The 19,963-nt window shown below is 39.0% G+C and overlaps 1 protein-coding gene across 1 annotated transcript in view; it reads right to left on the bottom strand.

Moving 5' to 3' along the window:
- Nucleotides 1–44: 44 nt before the first annotated feature.
- Nucleotides 45–19,963, bottom strand: part of LOC101170123 (uncharacterized) — a 91,251-nt gene continuing 71,332 nt past the window's right edge. Inside the window, exons 1-5 of the transcript XR_013648007.1 lie at nucleotides 11,074–11,259; nucleotides 894–1,130; nucleotides 474–628; nucleotides 265–380; nucleotides 45–194 (exon numbers count right to left, since the gene is read on the bottom strand). The gene's annotated coding sequence lies outside the window, so the exon portion shown is untranslated. Of the gene's footprint in view, nucleotides 195–264; nucleotides 381–473; nucleotides 629–893; nucleotides 1,131–11,073 lie in introns of the transcript that reaches the window.

Here is a 19,963-nt window from a genome sequence, read left to right as displayed (position 1 = left end):
CATGAAAAAGTAAAGACAGAAGAAACACAGTAGCAGGAAGAAAGTTCAGTTTAACTTATCAGAAAATTAAAGCTTTAATTTCACAGATGAATCTGTTCAAAAAGCCATTTCTGTTTTGGATCCAGCTCTGGGTCAAAGCTGCATTTTGGATTATAAGTGTAAAATTTTCTGAGCTCCCTGGGTTCTTCCAGTACCTAAAAATGAATAAAAACCCATCAGCAAATTTAATCAACATGTTAATATGTAGTAAGAATTCTTCTTTACCCAAGTGTGTCTGGACTGCCATCCACCCAGATCCACTTGTTGTTCACTTTTTGTAAACCAATCCAGTATCCGTGCCAGGTGTCATGGTAGTGTTGTATTGTGTTTTTAATGAATGTCTGTAAATGCAATTGTGAAATATAAACATTTAGAGCTTTTTTCAGTTTAAAAAAAAGAACAAAATCCATTTAGTTTAACATTTTGTAACAAACCTGTTCCTCAAGACTGCTGATAACCACCAGGTCTGACTTCATGCTTTGACAAAACTGTCGGCTTTCGTTCCATGTTTTCCACGGAGAGTTTAAGTTATAAAAAAAATAGCAGCTTTCCTGAAACTGAATCCAGTCTTTGGGACACGTCTGACAAACTGTAGGTAAGAATGAAAGAGAGGGAATCAAAATGTTGACATTTTAACATTAATTCTGTATGACTGTAAAATAAAATAAAAATGTAGAAAATAAATAAATAAAAAACACCCTTAAAAAAATGAAAAACTACTTCCCGTCACAATACAAACTACTTTGTCCTAAATATAAAAAAAAGTAATTTGATTAAAGTTTTACATAAATCAAACAAATTCTTATTTTACTGATAAAGCAAACATTTGTCAGAGTCACAGATTAAACATTTACCTCCATCAGGGCAGAAGAGATCAGCTGGAAAGTTGGTGTAACTGATGATTGCTGCCAGGATCTTGTTGAGTTTGTCACTGTTGTTTCTCAGCTGCTCGTTTTGGTTTTGTAGTTTTGTCATGTTCATCCTCAGATCTTCAGTCTGGTTTTGTAAATCTCTTTTCTCCAAAGTCAGTTGATCAGTTTTTGCTTCCAGGTCACTGAGATTTAGCTTCAGTTTCTTTGTTTCCATGGCGACTGCAACCCAAATGACACAAATAACCATTAATTCAATCATTTGACATTTTTTCAGAAAAGCAGATTTTTACTAAAACATTTCTAATTTTGTGACATTCATGCATTTAATGTTTCAGGATTCTGGAATTTGTTTGTACCGCTTAACTGCAACTGTTGATTAAACATTGTGAGCTAAGTTTGCTAGAAGTTTCCAAAGTACAAAATATTGTCAAATGTTTGTAGATTATAGCCCCTCAAGTTAAAGAGTCGATAAACATTTAAGTTTGGTTTGTCTCTATGACACACTATGACTGTGACTGAACAGCATCTGTTTACTGTTGTTCTAACAAACTTTGGGATAAATGGTTTCTGTCATTCCAATATGCTGGCATAATGCCACAAAGAGTTTTCCTGGTTTATTCATCAATCAGCTTTTAAAGCAGTTTTTGTAGCATTTGTAGATCAAATGTTTTTTGTTTCCATACACAGTGGATTCATGTCTGTTGTGTATCTAGAAGTATATCTCATTTATTATGGCAGTTCTATCTTTCATCAAGACCTCTGCCAGTCTCATGAGCAAACTGAAGTGGATCCATTATTGGTCAGTTAGCTGTGTGATGTGATCCTTTATGATCCTTTATGATCCTTTATGATCCTCCACATGGACTTCATTGTCAGGGATGCAAAGGTCACAGGATGGAATCAAATCAAATCATTCAGGACCTCAGGGTTGCTTTTTCTTTCTATGGGGATCACTGTGGAGTGTTTCCAACTCATAGGTACTATGATGCTGGACAGAGCCTTTTATTGGACAGAGAAAACAGACGTTAACCCACCCACGCACGCACGCACGCATGCACAGACACAGACACACATTCATTCTTTTTATTGGAACTTTCTAGTTGCTGCTGTCGGTCCTTCTGATTTGTCCTTCTCTTCATTATACTTCCTTTATGAGTGGTTTATATTAAAAATTGCAGCATTCTTGCTATGTCATCAGCTAAATCTTTCACGGGTGCAAATTTTCAGAAGTAATGTGAAGGTTATTGCATTTCATCTCTGCCATAAAGTGAAAAGGCGTAAAGACAACTGAGTGGGAGTATTCAGGAACTGAGTGAGTGAACCTCACAACCGCGCGGGCACAATTCTAACCGACCGACCCCCCCATTTGACAACTGCACGCCTTAAACTGAGCGGCGATATTGCGCGGTCAATTCCCCTCTGCGCGCTCAACTGGATTTGCATGCCGTGTTAAGGGGGTGTGTTTGTCACTTGGGGGCAGTAACCTTTCTGGCTGATCTGATTGGCTAAAATTTGCATGTCAAATCCGGCGGGGCAGCGGGTCGGGACTTTCATTTTTCAGACCAGAGGGGGCTAACAGGCGGCTCTTGAGCTGCATGCGGCTCTCTGCCTTTTCTCATATTTTCTATATCCAGTACATTCACAACCATAAGGTCAACATAAAAGTCTTATGTAATGTACGGAGCGACCCTAATGTGTTGTTGTGTGACTTCAGTAAAGAGAACCTAGAAGAAAACAGCATGAGAACGTTACGGAGAGAAGTGAGGACGTGAAAGAAGACCCCCCCCCCCCCCCCCCATAGTACAAAGGTGCAGATATGTGCATAACGCAGAACAACTTTGGAAACCCTGGAAATGCAAAGAGACACGATTAAGAAGCACAGGTTAAACTGCAAGCTATCAGCTACGCGGAGGAACACGGGAATAGAGCAGCTGCAGTTCGGTCCCCTGGCAGCCGGCTCGCTGCTCTTTCTGCATTCACAGTTTGAAGCCAACAATTCTGATTAAAAGACAAAAAATGATCTTTCTTCTTTAGAAATGCATTTCTAGTTCACTCTTTGTGTTGATACAAAAGGATTGAGATACTTGCTGACACATTTGATTGTTATGAAAAGAGTTTATAATTTATAATCTGTGAAGATCTTTCTAACTTTATCAAACCTCAGCGGCCAGAGAATTTAAAATAATGAATCCTTGGCAAGTGAGGACGCTGGCAAACCAACTCTGAAAAGACTTTTACTGGGAAGCACAGTAAAAGTCAGTGAGAAGTGAAATGACTCTGTGGAAACTAGGAGTTTTCATTTTACAGTTCTGTCAACACATGGCGATGACGCAGTAATAACAGATTTCAATTGGGTTTTATTTTGAAATTCCACATTAGATCCATCTGAAACTTATTTTGTGACCTCACCAGGTGGGTTACTATCAGTGAGAAGTGAAATGAGTCTGTGGAAACTAGGAGTTTTCAATTTACATCTTTGTCAACATGTGGCAATAATGTTGTAATGAGATTTCACTGGGGTTTTATTGTGAAATTCCACATCAGATCCATCTGAAACTTATTTTGTGACCTCACCAGGTGGGATATAATCAGTGAGAAGTGAAATGACTCTGTGGAAACTAGGAGATTTCATTTTACAGCTTTGTCATCATATGGTGATAACGCATTTATACCAGATTTCTAATGGGATTTATTTTGAAATTCCAAATCAGATCCATCTGAAACTTTTTTGTTACATCACCAGATGGGTTTCTATCAGTGAGAAGTGAAATGAGTCTGTGGAAACTAGGAGTTTTCAATTTACAGCTCTGTCAACATGTGGAAATAATGCTGTAATAACAGATTTCACTGGGGTTTTATTTTGAAATTCCACATCAGATCTATCTGAAACTTTTTTGTTACATCAACAGGTGGGTTTCTATCAGTGAGAATTGAAATGAGTCTGTGGAAACTAGGAGTTTTCATTTTACAGCTCTGTCAACATATGACAATAACGCTGTAATAACAGATTTCAATTGTGTTTTATTTTGAAATTCCACATCAGATCCATCTGAAACTTATTTTGTGACATCACCAGGTTGGTATCTATCAGTGAGAAGTGAAATGACTCTGTGGAAACTAACAGTTTTTTTTCTAAACATAAGTGAACATTATATTAAATCCTCTTCAATATATGATTTTAATTTGGTCTTTAATTGATAATTCAACTGAAACATATAATTAAATATACAAATATAAATATGTAGTTATATAGGGGGAGGCGGCGTATGTGTAAATAGTATATACATTTGAGTATAATGACAGTTCTTACACTTTGCATTTACCCGAATGAAGGCATTCTTGCTGTTACCGCAATGTATGTAAAAAAGCGGCACACCATATTTAAGAGAGGGCTCACTTGACAGCCGTTCGATGAGAGAGGACTGGCTTGACACCAGTAGATGACGGAAGGGAACCCGCGTGTTTGAAATCTAGCCCAGATGTTCATTTCAGATGCAGAAGATAAGGACTTTGATGAATTTTTGGATACTGATTGATGAAAATGAATGAAATCACAACCAACTCAGTTTTGCGCTCACTGCCTTTTTAAAAACACACACCAGCATGCATGTTTTACAGATATGTGTTAACGTTAAATACAGAAAAAACATCCATAACTCACTGAAACAGCGCCGTTTAATCCAGTGCTGTTGTTTGTAAGGAGAGGAGTGTGTTATGGGAAATAATATGGCTTTAATTGTGTGTTTGTGTGTGTGTCTGGAAGGTCAGTGTGTGGTGTGGCTCTTTGACTATAACAGCTAGAAATTTCGTCTCTTTGTGTCAAACTTGTTCGCCCCCCCTGTTTGTGTTAGAGGCTTTAATAGAAAATAAACTGCGATGCGACCTTTTCATTTCAGAGGTTTATTTCAAATCAAATCAACATTTACCTGGAAAAAGAAAATATAAGTCAATACATGACTTGGAAAATAATATTTGAAAGGGGAATGGAAGAAGTGAAAGCTTATAAAAATCCAAACCCCCACTCAACAACACTCATAACAACAACACAACAAAATTAAACATTTGACATAATAACGCTAACATACAAAAAACACCTGACGACGACAGACAGACATGCCCAAAAACTCCGACCAAGCACCAAACCCCCTATAAGGGAAACAAGATGCCTCAGCTGAAAAAGAAACAAGAACAGAATAAAACTAAATAAAACAAAACAACCACTTTGGTAATGATCCTTCCAAAGTCCAAGACTACACATACTCATCATTGTTACATTGCATCTTGGTACACATTCATTATATATCTTTTAAACATAACTTTAAAATGAACAAGATTTTTACAAGTTTTCATGTTGTCAGATAAATTGTTCCAGAGTGTGACACCCTTTACTGAGATACACATCGATTTTAATGTTGTCCTTATTTTAGGTTGACAGAATTTGTTGATTCCGCTCAATTTATATTTATTAACAGCATCTCTGTTTTGAAACAAAGATTGAATGTTAGTCGGCAGAGAATTTATTGATGCTTTATACATGATTTGGGCCGTTTTAAAATCTACCAAGTCCTGCAATTTTAAATTAAATGTATTAAGAAAAAGTGGATTGGTGTGCTCATTATATCTAACTTTGTGAACTAATCTGATGGCTCGCTTTTGGAGTATAACTAAAGGATGCAAATTAGTTTTGTAGCAATTTCCCCACACTTCAATACAATAATTTAGATATGCCATTATAAAGGAATGATACAAAATAAATAAAGCGGATTGGTTAAGCATCAAGCTACACCTTTTCATCAAACCAACACATTTAGCCACTTTAGAACGTAAAACCACCTAAACCCGATTGGCTTTTAAAAAAAATGTTTTGTTCATTTAAGCAATTTTTTCAATAAAATTGAAAAAAATATTATTGAATATTATTTAATCAATAATAAAAATAGTAAGTTGGATACAGGTCTGTAATTGTCCATTATATTTGAGTCCAAGCTACTCTTCTTCTGAAGGGGCCTTACCACCGCTTTCTTACAGGCAGAGGGGGAAACACCCATCTGAAGAGAGCAGTCTACTATATTTAAAAGCTCTAACTCAAAGAATCCATAAATGTTTTCAAAAGAGAAGGTGGAATGGGATATAAGGGCAGGTTGTAGTGTTTGCTTGGAAAAAAACGGGACCATTATCTTCTCATCGACCAGGACAAAAACTCTCCAGCGTTTCCATAGGTAGAGACGATGCCACTGACCTGCTAGGATTAATGTTATGTACTGGTTGAAGGTTAGATCTAATAACATTGACTTTATTCGTTGAGTGGTCTGCACAGGAAACAGGGGGTTGTGTTGATTGTCTGTGATGAGATTTGAAAAATAAAGTCTCTTTGCCTCTTTGACAGCAAGGTTGTAGATTTTTAGCTGATCCTTAAAAAAGTCATAGTCGATTGTTAAATTTGTTTTTCTAAATTTTTCTCTCCGCTCTCCTGCAAAGTCTCATCAATTTTAAAATAGCACCATTTCTCCAAGGATTCCTTTTCAGTATTTTTGTTTTCAGCGGAGCTGCTGTATCGATGGCAGACTTCAGTCTGTTGTTAAAATGACCAATCAGAGAATCGCAGGAAAAAGGTAAAATCTGAGCAGGACTTTGATTAAAAATGTCAATAACATTTTCTGCCACTTCAGGAGTTATATATCGTTTCTTCACAGTTCTCACTGAGGCCTCTTGCTGGATAAAACCAGTCACCTTAGAAAACACACAATAATGATCTGACACAGCCAAGTCAACAACAGAGGACACACCAGCAGACAGGCTGAGGTGATGACCAAGTCCAGGGTGTGTCCTCTGTTGTGAGTAGGCTGTGCCACATGCTGGGTAAAATCCATACTACTGAAAATATTAAAAAACTCAGAGGCAAAAGGATCATCCATGTTTTAAACATGAAAATATAAATTTCCACTTATTATAATCTTATTATGCTTTAGGAGAATTACAGATTATAATCTCTGAGACATCTTGTAAAAAACAGGTGGGAGGACCTGGTGGTCTGTAAACAGTGACTGCTAAAATAGGTGAAATGCTGAACTAAAATGAAAGATGCCTAACTGAAGAATGATAGGTTAAAGTAACATTTTCAGTTTTTATATCTTGTTGAGCAATTGATGCTGTTCCACCACCTCTCCTACCTCCTACCTTCCCCAACAGAAAATAAACAATTAAAATTAGGTGTAGAGGCATCAGTGAGAATAGTTGGTGCATCAGTACCAAGCCAGGTTTCAGATAAAAACAAACAGTTCAAATCACGGTCAACAATCAGATTATTCTTAAAAAAGACTAGTTTGAAAGAGATCTGGTGTTAAAAAGAGCCATTTTCAGTGTAGCAGGTGTGTCCAATGATGATTTTGTAGTTAATATGTTTCTATATTTGACGCTATGTGTATAAAAGGTAGACATCTAACAGAAGGAATGTGTGACTTTGAATGTAAACTTTTGCGATCTCTGCTAGTGATGTGTACTGGAATACAAGATGATATAGAACAGGGGTGTCCAAAGTTTTTTTGGTGAGGGCCAAATACAAAAAAATGGGCAAAGGTCTGGGCCGTACACAAGAGGTGACATATTGACACATGATCACTGTGTATTTTTAACTCACCTATAATGTGAAGAACATTGCTCTCAGTGGGAGCAGTGATTCTGATATATATATATATATAGCAGAAAGTGACTTTTTGATGGCAGAGTTTGCGCTCAGTAAATTTAAACACGCGTCTGCAGTGACGTACGTATCAGAGGATGTCCGATTGGACAATCTGCATGTTAATCAAGACCCGTACTTCTTGGTGAGGATTTTGATTGGCTGGTGGATTTTTTTAGAAGTAGTTTTTTTAATTTATCTTTGCTGGCCTGCGATCTACCCTTGTGTCCTTGAAGATCGACCGGTCGATCGCGATCGGCGTAATGAGCACCCCTGCTTTACGACTTTTTTCTGGTAAATTTACATGATTTAAAGTCGTAAATTTTTTATATTAATGTCGTAGTGAGCATGCAGTGCAGCAAGTGAACGCTGTGCAGCAGCAGATCAGACCCACTAAACTCAATTTGTTCAACCTTTGAGTATCTTTGAGAGTTACCGTAGCCCCAGGTAAAGTTGGTTCTGAGCTCCATTTTCAGCCATTCTTTTTAGAATGTTTGTTACTCCTTTGAAAAGGAAATACAAGGTGACGCATTAAACTGAAGTTTGTGAAGTTTTTTTTTTTTTACACTGTATTTTATCCCACGAAGGGAAATTCTTTCTCCGCATTTGACCCATCCCCTTGGGGAGCGGTGAGCTGCAGCCGAAACCGCGCTCGGGAGGCAGTAGCGTTAAGGGTCTTGCCTAAGGACCCTCACTGGGTGATGTTAACTGCTCGCCATTGATATGGTAATTGCCCCCCAGTACCATTGCTCATTCCCCTCCGGGAATCGAACCCTGGTTTCCTGCATGGTAGCTTCCCACCTTACCAACCGAGCTACCCAGCCGCTACCTGGTCCTCGACTTGACTGCAATTCCTGAACCAACTCTTGTTTCTGATGCTTTGACTCTCTGTACAACAGTACTCCTCATCCAAGCACCACAAACACAATGCAGAGTCCCAGAGGGCCCTGGAGAGGTGTCATTACAAGAGGGTTACATGAGTTCTAAAACTACCTCTCACATAGGCCTGGGTGGTATGGGCAAAAAATGCATGTTAAAAAATTAAATCTCAGATTTTTTTAAATAAATTCTCTGTTATATATATTTTTTTATTCCACAATTAGGGGGAGGGGTTGGGCAGTATAGAAGGTTTACGTATTTCTGCAAACCTCTGGAGGATCCTGTACCTTGATGTTGGTGGGACTCCAGCAGCTTTAAATATGTGCTTGCTGCTTTGTAATGGTAATTTAGCAGCTGCTCTCTTTACCCTTGTGCTATCCTAGGCACTTTAACATTGGGAGTTGGGTCATCTGGACCCACTAGACAGTGCTCTGAACCTTTTTTCTTCAATGATTTGTGATCTTCACTGGTGTCCATGGATTACATGAAATCTTTCCACCTTTATCCACCTTTGTCATGGTAGGGAGAACACGTCAATGTAAGGGTGGGGTCATCTAAGACAGCACAAGGGTCAAACTGATGTATTTGTCAGCCAGAAACCTTCCTCATTCTGCCTTTATCTGCACCAACCCATGTGTGCTCTGAATCAACCACAAATCTCTTGATAGTACAATGATCACGCTTAGGTTTTCATAAAATCTCCAAGGTTTTCATAACTTTTATTGCAAATTTAAAGAAAAACAGCTGCAACTTCAAGCTTTTTGCGCCGCAACTATTACAAAAATACACACGACATCCTGGTGGTAGTGGTTTGTCAACACAGACTACAGAGTTTCTCTTTTCTCTTATTTTTATTTTTTTACATTTTCAGTTGATGAAAATGATTTCTGTCAAAGAAAAATTGGACCTTTGGTTAAAAAACGGCTGAAAAAACACAGAACTGGAGGGGTGTGTACTGCCAGAAAATGTAAGTCTTTAGACGGTGCTCTCATTTCATTTTGTTCACAAACGGCTTTAAAGTCTGATCGGTGAGAATTTTGTCTGACATTAAACTGGTCCGTGGTGCAAAAAAGGTTGGAGAGCTCTGCTTTAGCATATTGAAAACACACAGAACATCTAATTTCTAGAACATGGGATCATAGTGTAGATATCGTATTACGACACCTCCATTGAAAAATCAACATGTTTTATTGAAATTAGTTTTTTTTTGTAGTCCTATTGGTTTATCTTCTAGTTCATTATGCTTCCTTTTTGAAGGCTGGCTGGTTCCTATGAAGACATGTTCTCGCTACTTCATTAGCCTAGCATAGGTGTGTATTAACAGAAGTGATGTGGGCCGTGGCGTTCCCGAGTTGCTTACACTTCTGTATGCTCTTATAGGGACAATGGGAGAGGAGCATTAAAGAAATTCCTAAAAGAAGGACTAATAAACATGATTCATTTGATGCAAACGTTTACTGGGAAAGTGGCAAGTAGCCCTCTAAATTTTATTCACCAAACAGGATGGTCAAGTGCTAAATTTGGACATTGTTCTGGGTAGTATAACTTGTCTGCAATTTATGCATTTACTATAATACATATTTTTTTGTGATGTAGAATCTACAACACTAGAATGGTCTATGTGAAACCCAACTGGCGCCTACAATCAGAATCGTAAACTTGAATGAAACAAGCGCTGCGCTCTTGAGATGTTTGTGTTCTAAGTAAGGAACAGAAATGGAAGAAGGAAGAAACAGAATCTAGAAGAAAGTCTAAGATTTATAAGCCATGGAGACACAGCAGCCCCGATTCAAGCCAGAGCACCGTAATTAGACAATTTGTCAGTTTCGTAAGTCCTTCTCAGAGTTCTAAATGATTTTGAAAACAAGTATGCATAGTCTGTTAAGTCTGTACTTTCTAACAGGAAAATGTGGGGTTTCTGTTTTTTCTTTCTTTTACAACTTTAAGTTAAAGCTTTGGTCACATGCACTAAAATAAGGGTTTACCCATACGGGGGTTGGCGCATGCGAATGCCATGTGATTTTGATTTGTCCCGAGCCATGGAGGGTTGTAGATAGGAGTGGTTGCATCTGACAGGTAACACAGGCATGTATTCCAATTTCTTTTAGGCCAAGGGATGTCATGAAAATTGAATTTATACATTCCATTGTTGCACACACTTGTGGGCTATGGGTGGTGTTGTCGTACGGTGCCCTTATGCCACCAGTCATTAGTAAAGTACGAGTAACAGGCCCCTTAGTGACCATGTGCAAAAATGCACATAGCACCAATGGGCTCCTTGCACAGTCCATAGAATTTGGGGGATTTTAAAAATAAAAAATCCTTTTGACCCACCTTCATCTTATCTACTTCACCTTTACTTAACCTTATGTGTTGTATAGATGTTCTCTATGGCCTGTGATTTACAGCATTCCCGTAAAAAAAGAAAAAGTGCATGAACATTTTCACTCAATCGGTTCATGAAGTGTGCCCATTTTTCACCAATATGTAGCCATTAGGGCAATTGTTACTAAGGCTTAAGCCAGTAACATACAATTAATAAATTTAGTGCAAAACAATTAAATATAGATATGTTAAAATAAGTACTAATTTGTTTAAACTTACAGTAAGTGATGGCAACGTTGATGATGGCACACAGGAGGAAACAAATGATCCCAAAACACAGCAGGTGATGAAGCCTGATGCCAGATGCTTGGACTTCTGCTTGGTTGAAGAAAATATGACCAAAATTAGCAAAAACAGGAACACAATTGTTTGGAAAAGTCTTAGTTCATAATTGAAATAATCCAAAGTTTTTTTTTGAAAGACAATAGTAAAATAGCAAGCTTCTGGCTCAGGTGTTCTTTTTTAGCCATAACAGAGTGACAGCTCACTGTAACAGTGACATCATTTACTGTGACAGTTAATTATGTGTTTTATAATAATTGATGCTCATGTTGAACATTCAAAGACAAATCTCAACCACCTGAAATACAACTAGTAAGTCCTAAATGTACATCAAGTAAACAACCTGCTAATCTTTGCTTTTAGGCACTGAAAGTTCCTCTGTTCTCAGACCAGCTGCTTTATTGTGAAATTACAAACATCCTGCAGATTTTCAACATTTACCACTGGTGTTAAGTCACTGGTGTGTCTGGTACTCTTAGGTGTTGGTCCAATAATCTTGGCTGACTCTTGTGAAACTTTGAGAAATTAGTATGTAAAAAATGAGGTGATGCTGAGGTGTTCCTGAACGTCCTTTTCCCTTTAAATACTTTAAGCTCAAACAGTGTGACTTTGTGTGCAGAACCTTCAACTGTTTTTGAAAAAAAAAATGTTTTAAGTGTCCTTTGGCAGGACATTGACCCTCACATTGCTACTGGTGGTCTGGTTGACACCCTGCATGGCAGTTCTGCCTCCATCAATGTGTGAATGGGTGACTGGGACTTGTGACTGCAAAGCACCATGGGCCTTATTTAAGGCCATACAATTATACGCTATTGACCAATTACTAATTGATAAACAGATTGAAATGTGAGTAAAGAAATTTTAGACACAAATTATAAATCATACTAGCTTAAAATTTAAATTTCAGATGGAAAAATTAAACTCAATAAAAACCCAAATCTACCTAAAATAGTTACAAATGAAGAAACATTGAAAATGAGCTCTTTTTCTAAAAATCTGGAACTGTTTCAAAATATAGTGTACATGTTGAATAGATTAAACAGATATGGACGTTTGATTGTTTTTTCAAGAGAAGACATTAGGACCAAATAAACAGGAAAAACAAGTTGACATTATTTTGGGTTAAAATTCAAAAAGTATAAAAATGTATTAATTAATCAAATCAGGAGACTTACTTCTTGAAGCTTCAGCTCTACCTTTGAAAACCACAGAGGAGTATTGGATCTCCTCCTCCATCCTTCAACATCAAATTCTGCTGTGTATCCAAGCAGAATGATCTTAAATGGAGCCAGAGTTGATTCTAAATGTAAAGGAGATCAGCAGATCTTAAAAAACAACTTCTTCTTCCCCTGTAAAGGTTCCCACCAGCTTTAGACAGAATTGCAGAAGATCTTGTTATAGATGTGGTGTCCAACACAGTTTACAAAGTATTTCTGAGGAAGTACAGATCTTTTCATATTGCAAATCATTTTAGAGAATTTTCAGTTTGATGCTTTTGCTGTTACAGAGTGATGCAGAGGAGAGGTTGTGACCTGTTTCCTCTCAAAAATCTAAACAAAGACAATAAGAGTTCATAATTTTTCTGTTTATCATATGTTGTGCTGAGGTCAACCACTGCAGACAGAAGTGTTTTTTAAGATGTTACTTTAATACTATTACCTCCTAGTATTAAGTACAGTCTTTTCTGGTTACCGTTGTGTTGGAAACACTTTTACATTCAAAGGAACATTTTTGAAATGTTTGTAATGTAAATGTGTGTTTTTCTCGTCACACAGTTATCTGAAGTTGAATAATCTGTTTATTTATGCCAAATTGTAACAGTTATAACAGATTAATTAATCTGTTTAGTTAAAACTTAATAGATTAAGTATACCAAAGCAGTGACAGTATACTTTACCACATCAGCTACATGAATGCTAAAGCTATAACTATCCTCCATGTGTTCAATGTTGATGTGAAATTGTAAAATGTTTCATGCAGTTTGGGAACCATAGTGTGAGACTGCAGTGTCAGTGTCTGCTTTCGCCACACTTGGCCTAGCATGACTCTCCGCTTCCTCCCTGCACTCAGCTGTGTAGTTTTTTTTTCATCTTTTCATGTCTGCCAGTGTGTTGCTCAGATCTTCAGTTACCCCCCCCACATGTCATGTTCTAGTCATGACTTTGATAAAAACTGTGAAAAAACACTGAGATGATCTTTTGTCTGTTTAGTGTGTGTCTGACCTGAGTGTTTTTGTTGACCTGTGTGGATGGATTCGTGTGTTTGCTCTGTTCAACCCCTCATTGGATCTTGCTATGTGGGTGAGTGGATTTACAAAAGGCGACAATAAACAACAGTTTGCTGATTCATTTTTTTATCTCTAGTTTTAGTTGGAAAATAATTTTCCTGAGTCAACATTTTTTTACATTGTCCACAAATTTCAATCAGTCTATTTTCTGACCCTAAGAACATTTTATTGCAAGCTCGCATCAAGAAATATTTGAGTGATGCAAAAATGGTTCGTGTCTGTGTGGAGTTCTCCTGTTCTCCATGTGCATGTGTGGGTTTTCTCTGGGCTCTCCAGCTTCTTCCCAAAGTCCAAAGACATCCTTCAAAGGTTAATTGGTTTGTCTAAGTTGTACCTTTGTTGTGAATGTGAGCGTGTGGTTGTTTATCTGTGTGGCCCTGTGATGGACTAGCAAACTTGTAGAGTGTACCACCCCTTTGTCCCGCAGTAGGTCGGCTTTAGCACCCCTGGGACCCTGTATGGGACTAACTGGCTGTGAAAAAGGGATGGATAGAAACTCTTTTGCCCTCAGTAAATTCACCAATCTCAACAGCCAAGTGCCTCGTCTTTGTAGAGTTCCAATGTTTGTCAGGTAGCTCCCTGAGGATGTTTGTGATGATGTGTGAATCTCTGGTGAAAAATAGGAATCGGAGCTCCGTTGAAAGAGAACAGTTATGGTGTCCAAAAGCCATCCCTGTCTAACATTTTTGTTGTAAAATACAATTTCTAACATTATTTGACTGAAAGCTGCTGAAGGGTATTAGGAAATACTTAAACTGGCCTCAGTCAAAGAGAGTCATGAGGAAATGCATTAATTTCAATAAAGAGGAAGTCTTACAGTCTGATCACATGCACCATGTTCTGCAACGTCTATTGGAAAACAAATTTAAAGTCAAAGTCAGCTTTATTTTCAAAAATGCTGCATACACATGACATACAGCACAGATGAAATTACTTTCCTCTCGCCCCACAGTGCAAGCATCTTATGAAATAATACAAAAAAATTGATAAAATAACAGTTATAATGAGAAGAGTAACAGCCATCTAAATAGTCCAAAAGAGCAATGACATGGTTAAAGTTACAGTTTAAAGTAGCAACAGTGCTGAGAACTGTAAGTAGATGAGTCGATGGCAGTCTTTGGTGAAGACGATGTTCTAAAGCAGGAGTGAAAGTGTTTCAGTATAAGTTTGTAGCACGGAGTGGAGGGGGTATAGGGCAGGGAGGGAGTTGAGTGTCCTTACCGCCTGATGGAGGAGACTGTCATTGAGTCGGCTGGTTCTGGCCTGGAGACTTGCAGTCTCCTCCCTGATTGCAGCAGGCTGAAGTGTCTCTGGGATGGTTGTGAGGGAATCTGCAATCCTGATGGCTTTGCTGGTGAGGCGGGAGTGATAAATGTCCGAGAGGCCAGTAAGAGGGACACCAATGTTCTTCTCACCTGTTTTTACATTGTGCTGCAGAGTCTTCGGGCAGGACGCGGTGCAGGCTCCGTACCACACGGTGATGCAGCTGGTCAGGATGCTCTCGATGGCGCCCTGTAGAAGGTCTGCATGATCGGGGGAGGAGCTCTGTCCCTCTTCAGTTTGCTGAGGAAGTACAGGCGTTGTTGGGCTTTCTTGGCCAGTGATGCAGTATTGTGGTTCTAAGACAGGTCGTGGGAGATGTGCACCCCCAGGAACTTGGTGCAGCTCACCCTTTGCACAGCAGCATCCGCAGCACCATTGATGAACCTGTTCATTGAAAACCTAAAGATGTGAATTCCATCCACAGTTGAGCCTACTATTAGGAAGACAGACAACCAGTTTCTTTTGAGCAAACCTACAAAATCAGCAAGGGATCAAATACTTAATTCCTCCACTAGAACTGCTCACACTTTTTCATCTGAAGCCACATTGGTCTGCCCTCTGCAAGCACAAGAAGCTTTGACCAAGCTCAAGAAAAGACTCCCCTCTGCTCTTGTGGTGAGTCAGCTGGACACAGGGAGGTCTTTTATGTCAGATGTGGATGCATCTGAATGGGTCTAGGGGCTGATCTGTCCCAGGTCTTGGATATGGGGAAAGAAAATCCATTAGTGCGCCTTTGTTTTGTCTATTCAACTACCACCTACTCAGAGTTGTTACAACAAAGGTGATAAAGAATTGTTGTCTATCAAATTATCCCTGGAAGAATGGAGGTACTGGTTAGAAAGGATCAAGTTTCCATTTACTGTTTGGACTGATCATAAGAACTTGGCTAACTTGGAGGTAGCCAAATGCCTGAGCCCATGACAGGGCAGGTGGTGTCTGGTTTTTCAATATTTTGTGTTCAGTGTGTGTTCACTGCCACATGGCGTCATTAACCTGTGACATCAAGACAGTTGTTGGGGAGGCACAAAGACCGGAGACGTACATCAGAACTAGACCCGAGTGTCGCCTGTATGTTTCAACCACTTTTCCATCCCACGTGCTGCAATGGATTCATTCATCCCATCCTGCTTGTCATCAAGGCGTGGCTTAAACTATACCTGCATATCTGCATAAATGTCACTTCTGGTGGCCAGAAATGGACCACAACACAGAGGACTACATTTCTTTTGCTCTGTCTGTGCCCTCGTTCCTCACCCCCCCTGGTGGCCTCATGCATCATCTGCCAGTCACCAGCCATTTACGGTCTCACATTGCAGAGTAATAATGGTTTCTGGAATTCTGTAATAATATCAGTTGATAATAGTCAACATTAACTTCATCTTTGTTACCTGACAAACAATCTACACTTGGACTGATTACATCTATTCAAAGTTATTACATTTAAATAACAGGGACTATGGAAACTATGTATGTAGAAAAACGTTGAGTAAATATTAATAGTAGTGGAATCAAATGCATTAGCTTTTTCTCACTCCCTTTCAAGCAATTAATCAAACTAATTGACAATCAACAGATTCAATGTGTTGTCTGTACTGTATATATAAATGCCAATATGTCTATTCATAATTATAAGTAATTATAATCAGGGGGGAAGGTAGACCTTTGTTTATGCTCCAGTCTCAAGGATGAACTTGTCTCTGAACAAAGTTTCTGCTTTAAACAAGTTCTGCTGGAAATCTTTTCCAGGGACCAACAGTCCACGCCGCCCCCCAAAAGGGAATCTGTCTCCTGCTTGAATCCTTAAAGACAAAACACACATTGTTGTTGTTTACAGCTGACGTTGTAGGTTTAAAGATGTAAACCTCTCCTTTAAAACTCTAAATATGATATCTAAGACTGTAACCTACAATGTGACGCCTTCATCCATTTCTTCCTCATTGGAGAACAAAGCTAAAACTTAATATTTGACTTAAATAATCCATATTTCTATTCAGAGCAACTCAGATGATCCTGTAATAAACAAAACATTAATAAATACTTGCTGCATTAGCAGATTTCTCTGCTAATATTTATAAATAGGATCAACTCTGTTGTAGTCAAAAACTATTACTTTTATCATTTTGTTTTCAATACTTTGAGTTAAATTGTTAGATATATTTTATTTACTGTATTTATTCATTTTTAATTTATTTAGCGACATTTGTTTTGGCTGCATGCAGGACTGGTGCATTAGAACCCAGGGTTTGTTTCCCAGGAGGCGCGTGACCCTTCATACTACCGCTAACTGTATAGCTAAAGGGGGGCCTGAGTCTGGGTCTCCCTGTGTCTGTCCCCAGCCCGGATAAAATCCAGGGTTGTGTCAGGAAGGGCATCAGGTGTAAAAATCTCTGCCAAACCAAGTGTGTACATTTCTACACCATCTTTACATTTACCTGTAGTTGGAGAAGTGGACAGAGCAACATTTTTATTTAAAGAAATGCAATTTAATGTAGACAAAAACTGTAGTTTTTAAACATTTTTCCAAATCCACAATTGGTACACAGTGAAAACAAAACAAGAACAAAACCAGATCTAAAGCGGTCAGAACAGGTATGTTGCATTAAAATGACAGAAGATCATGAAGTTAGTGGAAAGCAGAACCACAGAACTTTGGGACTTTTGGCCAAAATGAAGATGACAAAACAACAATCCTCCCTGTTCTCTAGTGCAGTGTGGGCTGGTCAGGGTTTGTTTTTAGGAGATCAGGAGGTCAAAGTTGGGTCATGCAACAACCCAGAGCTGCAGACATTTAAAGCTAATATTCTGAGATTTGAGGCTTGATTCCAACAATTTTAATCATGATATTGAGGTTTATAACATATCTCCTTTCAACTAAAAAATTGAAAAAGTAAACACAGAAGAAACACAGTAGCAGGAGAAAGTTCAGTTTAACTGATCAGAAAATCAAAGCTTTAATCTCACAGATGAATCTGTTCAAAAAGACATTTTGGTTTATGATCCAGCTGTGGTTCAAAGCTGGATTTTTGGCTATAATAGAAAAGATTTCTGAGCTCCCTGAGTTGTTCCAGTACCTAAAAACAAATAGAAACCCATCAGCACATTTAATAAACATGTTAATATGTAGTTAGAATTCTTCTTTACCCAAGTGTGTCTGGACTGCCATCCACCCAGATCCAGTTGTTGTTCACTTTTTGTAAACCAATCCAGTATCCGTGCCAGATGTCATGGTAGAATTCTATTGTGTTATAGATGAATGTCTGTAAAAGTAATTGTGAAACATTTACAAATTTTTTCAGTTTAAAAAAATGAACAAAATCCATTTAGTTTAACATTTTGTATCAAACCTGTTCCTCAAGACTGCTGATAACCACCAGGTCTGATTTGTTGCTTTGACAAAGCTGTCGGCTTTGGTCCCATGTTTTCCACGGAGAAATAAAATGATTAAAAAAATAGCAGCTTTTCTGAAACTGAATCCAGTCTTTGGGACACGTCTGACAAACTGTAGGTAAGAATGAAAGAAAAGAAAAAAATGAAATATAAACAAAACTATTTCTACTCTCAAAACAAACTACTTTGCCAGGTTTATTTTTTTCTTAATGTGATAGAATTCGTGTATAAATCAGACAAAGCTAATTCAGGTCTGGTAATGTGTAATATAAAGTAACAAAAGTTGAAATCAGATTAAACATTTACCTCCATCAGGGCAGAAGAGATCAGCTGGAAAGTTGGTGTAACTGATGATTGCTGCCTGCATCTTGTTGAGTTTGTCACTGTTGTTTCTCTGCTGCTCGTTCTGGTTTTGTAGGATTGTCATGTTAACCGTCATCTCCATGGTTTGGTTCTTTAAGAACATCTTCTCTGCAGTCAGCTGCTGTGTCTGATTCTCTAGTTTTGTCATCTTCATCCTCAGATCTTCAGTCTGGTTTTGTAAATCTTTCTTCTCCAAAGTCAGTAGTTCATTTTTTGCTTCCAGGTCACTGAGATTCAGCTCCAGTTTCTTTGTTTCCATGGTGACTGCAACCCAAATGACACAAATAACCTTTAATTGAAACCACCCAACACCACCCCTCCACCCCAGACCCACCCCCAACCCCCACCGGCCCCAGCACACCTTCTTTCACTGTACAGGAGCACGACGTCAGACGGGTGCTCCTAGCAGTGAACCCCAAGAAGGCTGCTGGCCCCGACGGAGTACCGTGCAAAGTGCTCAGGGCGTGCGTCAATCAGCTCGCCCCCACCTTCACCAACATCTTTAACCTCTCCCTGGCCCAGGCAGTAATCCCATCCTGCCTGAAATCAGCAACCATAATCCCTGTGCCAAAAACGTCTCCTACCACCAGCCTCAATGACTATCGCCCAGTGGCCCTCACACCGGTCGTAATGAAGTGCTTCGAAAGGCTGATGCTCCCGCATATTGGAGACCACCTCCCCACTGACTTGGACACCCACCAGTTTGCATACCGCAAGAACAGATCCACAGAGGACGCCGTAGCCGTGGCTCTCCACTCCGCACTGAACCACCTGGAGCAGCAGCAGAGCTACGTCCGGATGCTCTTTGTGGATTACAGTTCTGCTTTCAACACAATAATCCCGGACAGACTCTGCAATAAACAGCTCACTCTTGGCCTCCCACCCCTCACATGCAATTGGATCAACAACTTCCTCACAAACCGAACACAAACTGTGAGACTTGGCCTCCACCGCTCCTCCACCCGCACACTGAACATCGGCGCCCCACAAGGCTGTGTGCTAAGCCCCCTGCTATACTGCCTCTACACCTATGACTGCAGCCCAGCCCACAACAACAACTGTCATTTGTACAACTGAGTATTAGGGCCACAAAAAAGTAATATTACAAGATTAAAAGGAATTACTTTACGACTTTTTTGTAAGTTTACATGATTTATAGTCTTAGATTTTCAAGAATAAAGTCGTAGTGAGCATGCCGTGCAGCAAGTGAACGCTGTGCAGCAGCAGATAAGACCCACTAAACTCAATCTCGTCAACCTTTGAGTATCTTTGAGAGTTACCGTAGTCCCTGGTAAAGTTAGTTCTGTGCTCAATTTTCAGCCATTTTTTTAGAATGTTTGTTACTGCTTTGAAAAGGAAATACAAGGTGACAGCTGAGCATTACACTGAAGTTTGTGAACCTGAGTGCCTCTGGGGACAAAATAAATGCCAACCTTGTTCTACCTGGTCCTCCACTTGACCGCAATT

Source organism: Oryzias latipes, chromosome 16 (assembly GCF_053564925.1).
Source record: "Oryzias latipes strain Hd-rR chromosome 16, Olatipes_Hd-rR_3.1".
Taxonomy (NCBI): Eukaryota; Metazoa; Chordata; class Actinopteri; order Beloniformes; family Adrianichthyidae; genus Oryzias; species Oryzias latipes.
The sequence above is the reverse complement of the archived record's forward strand: the minus strand, read 5'-3'. Positions and strand labels throughout refer to the sequence as shown.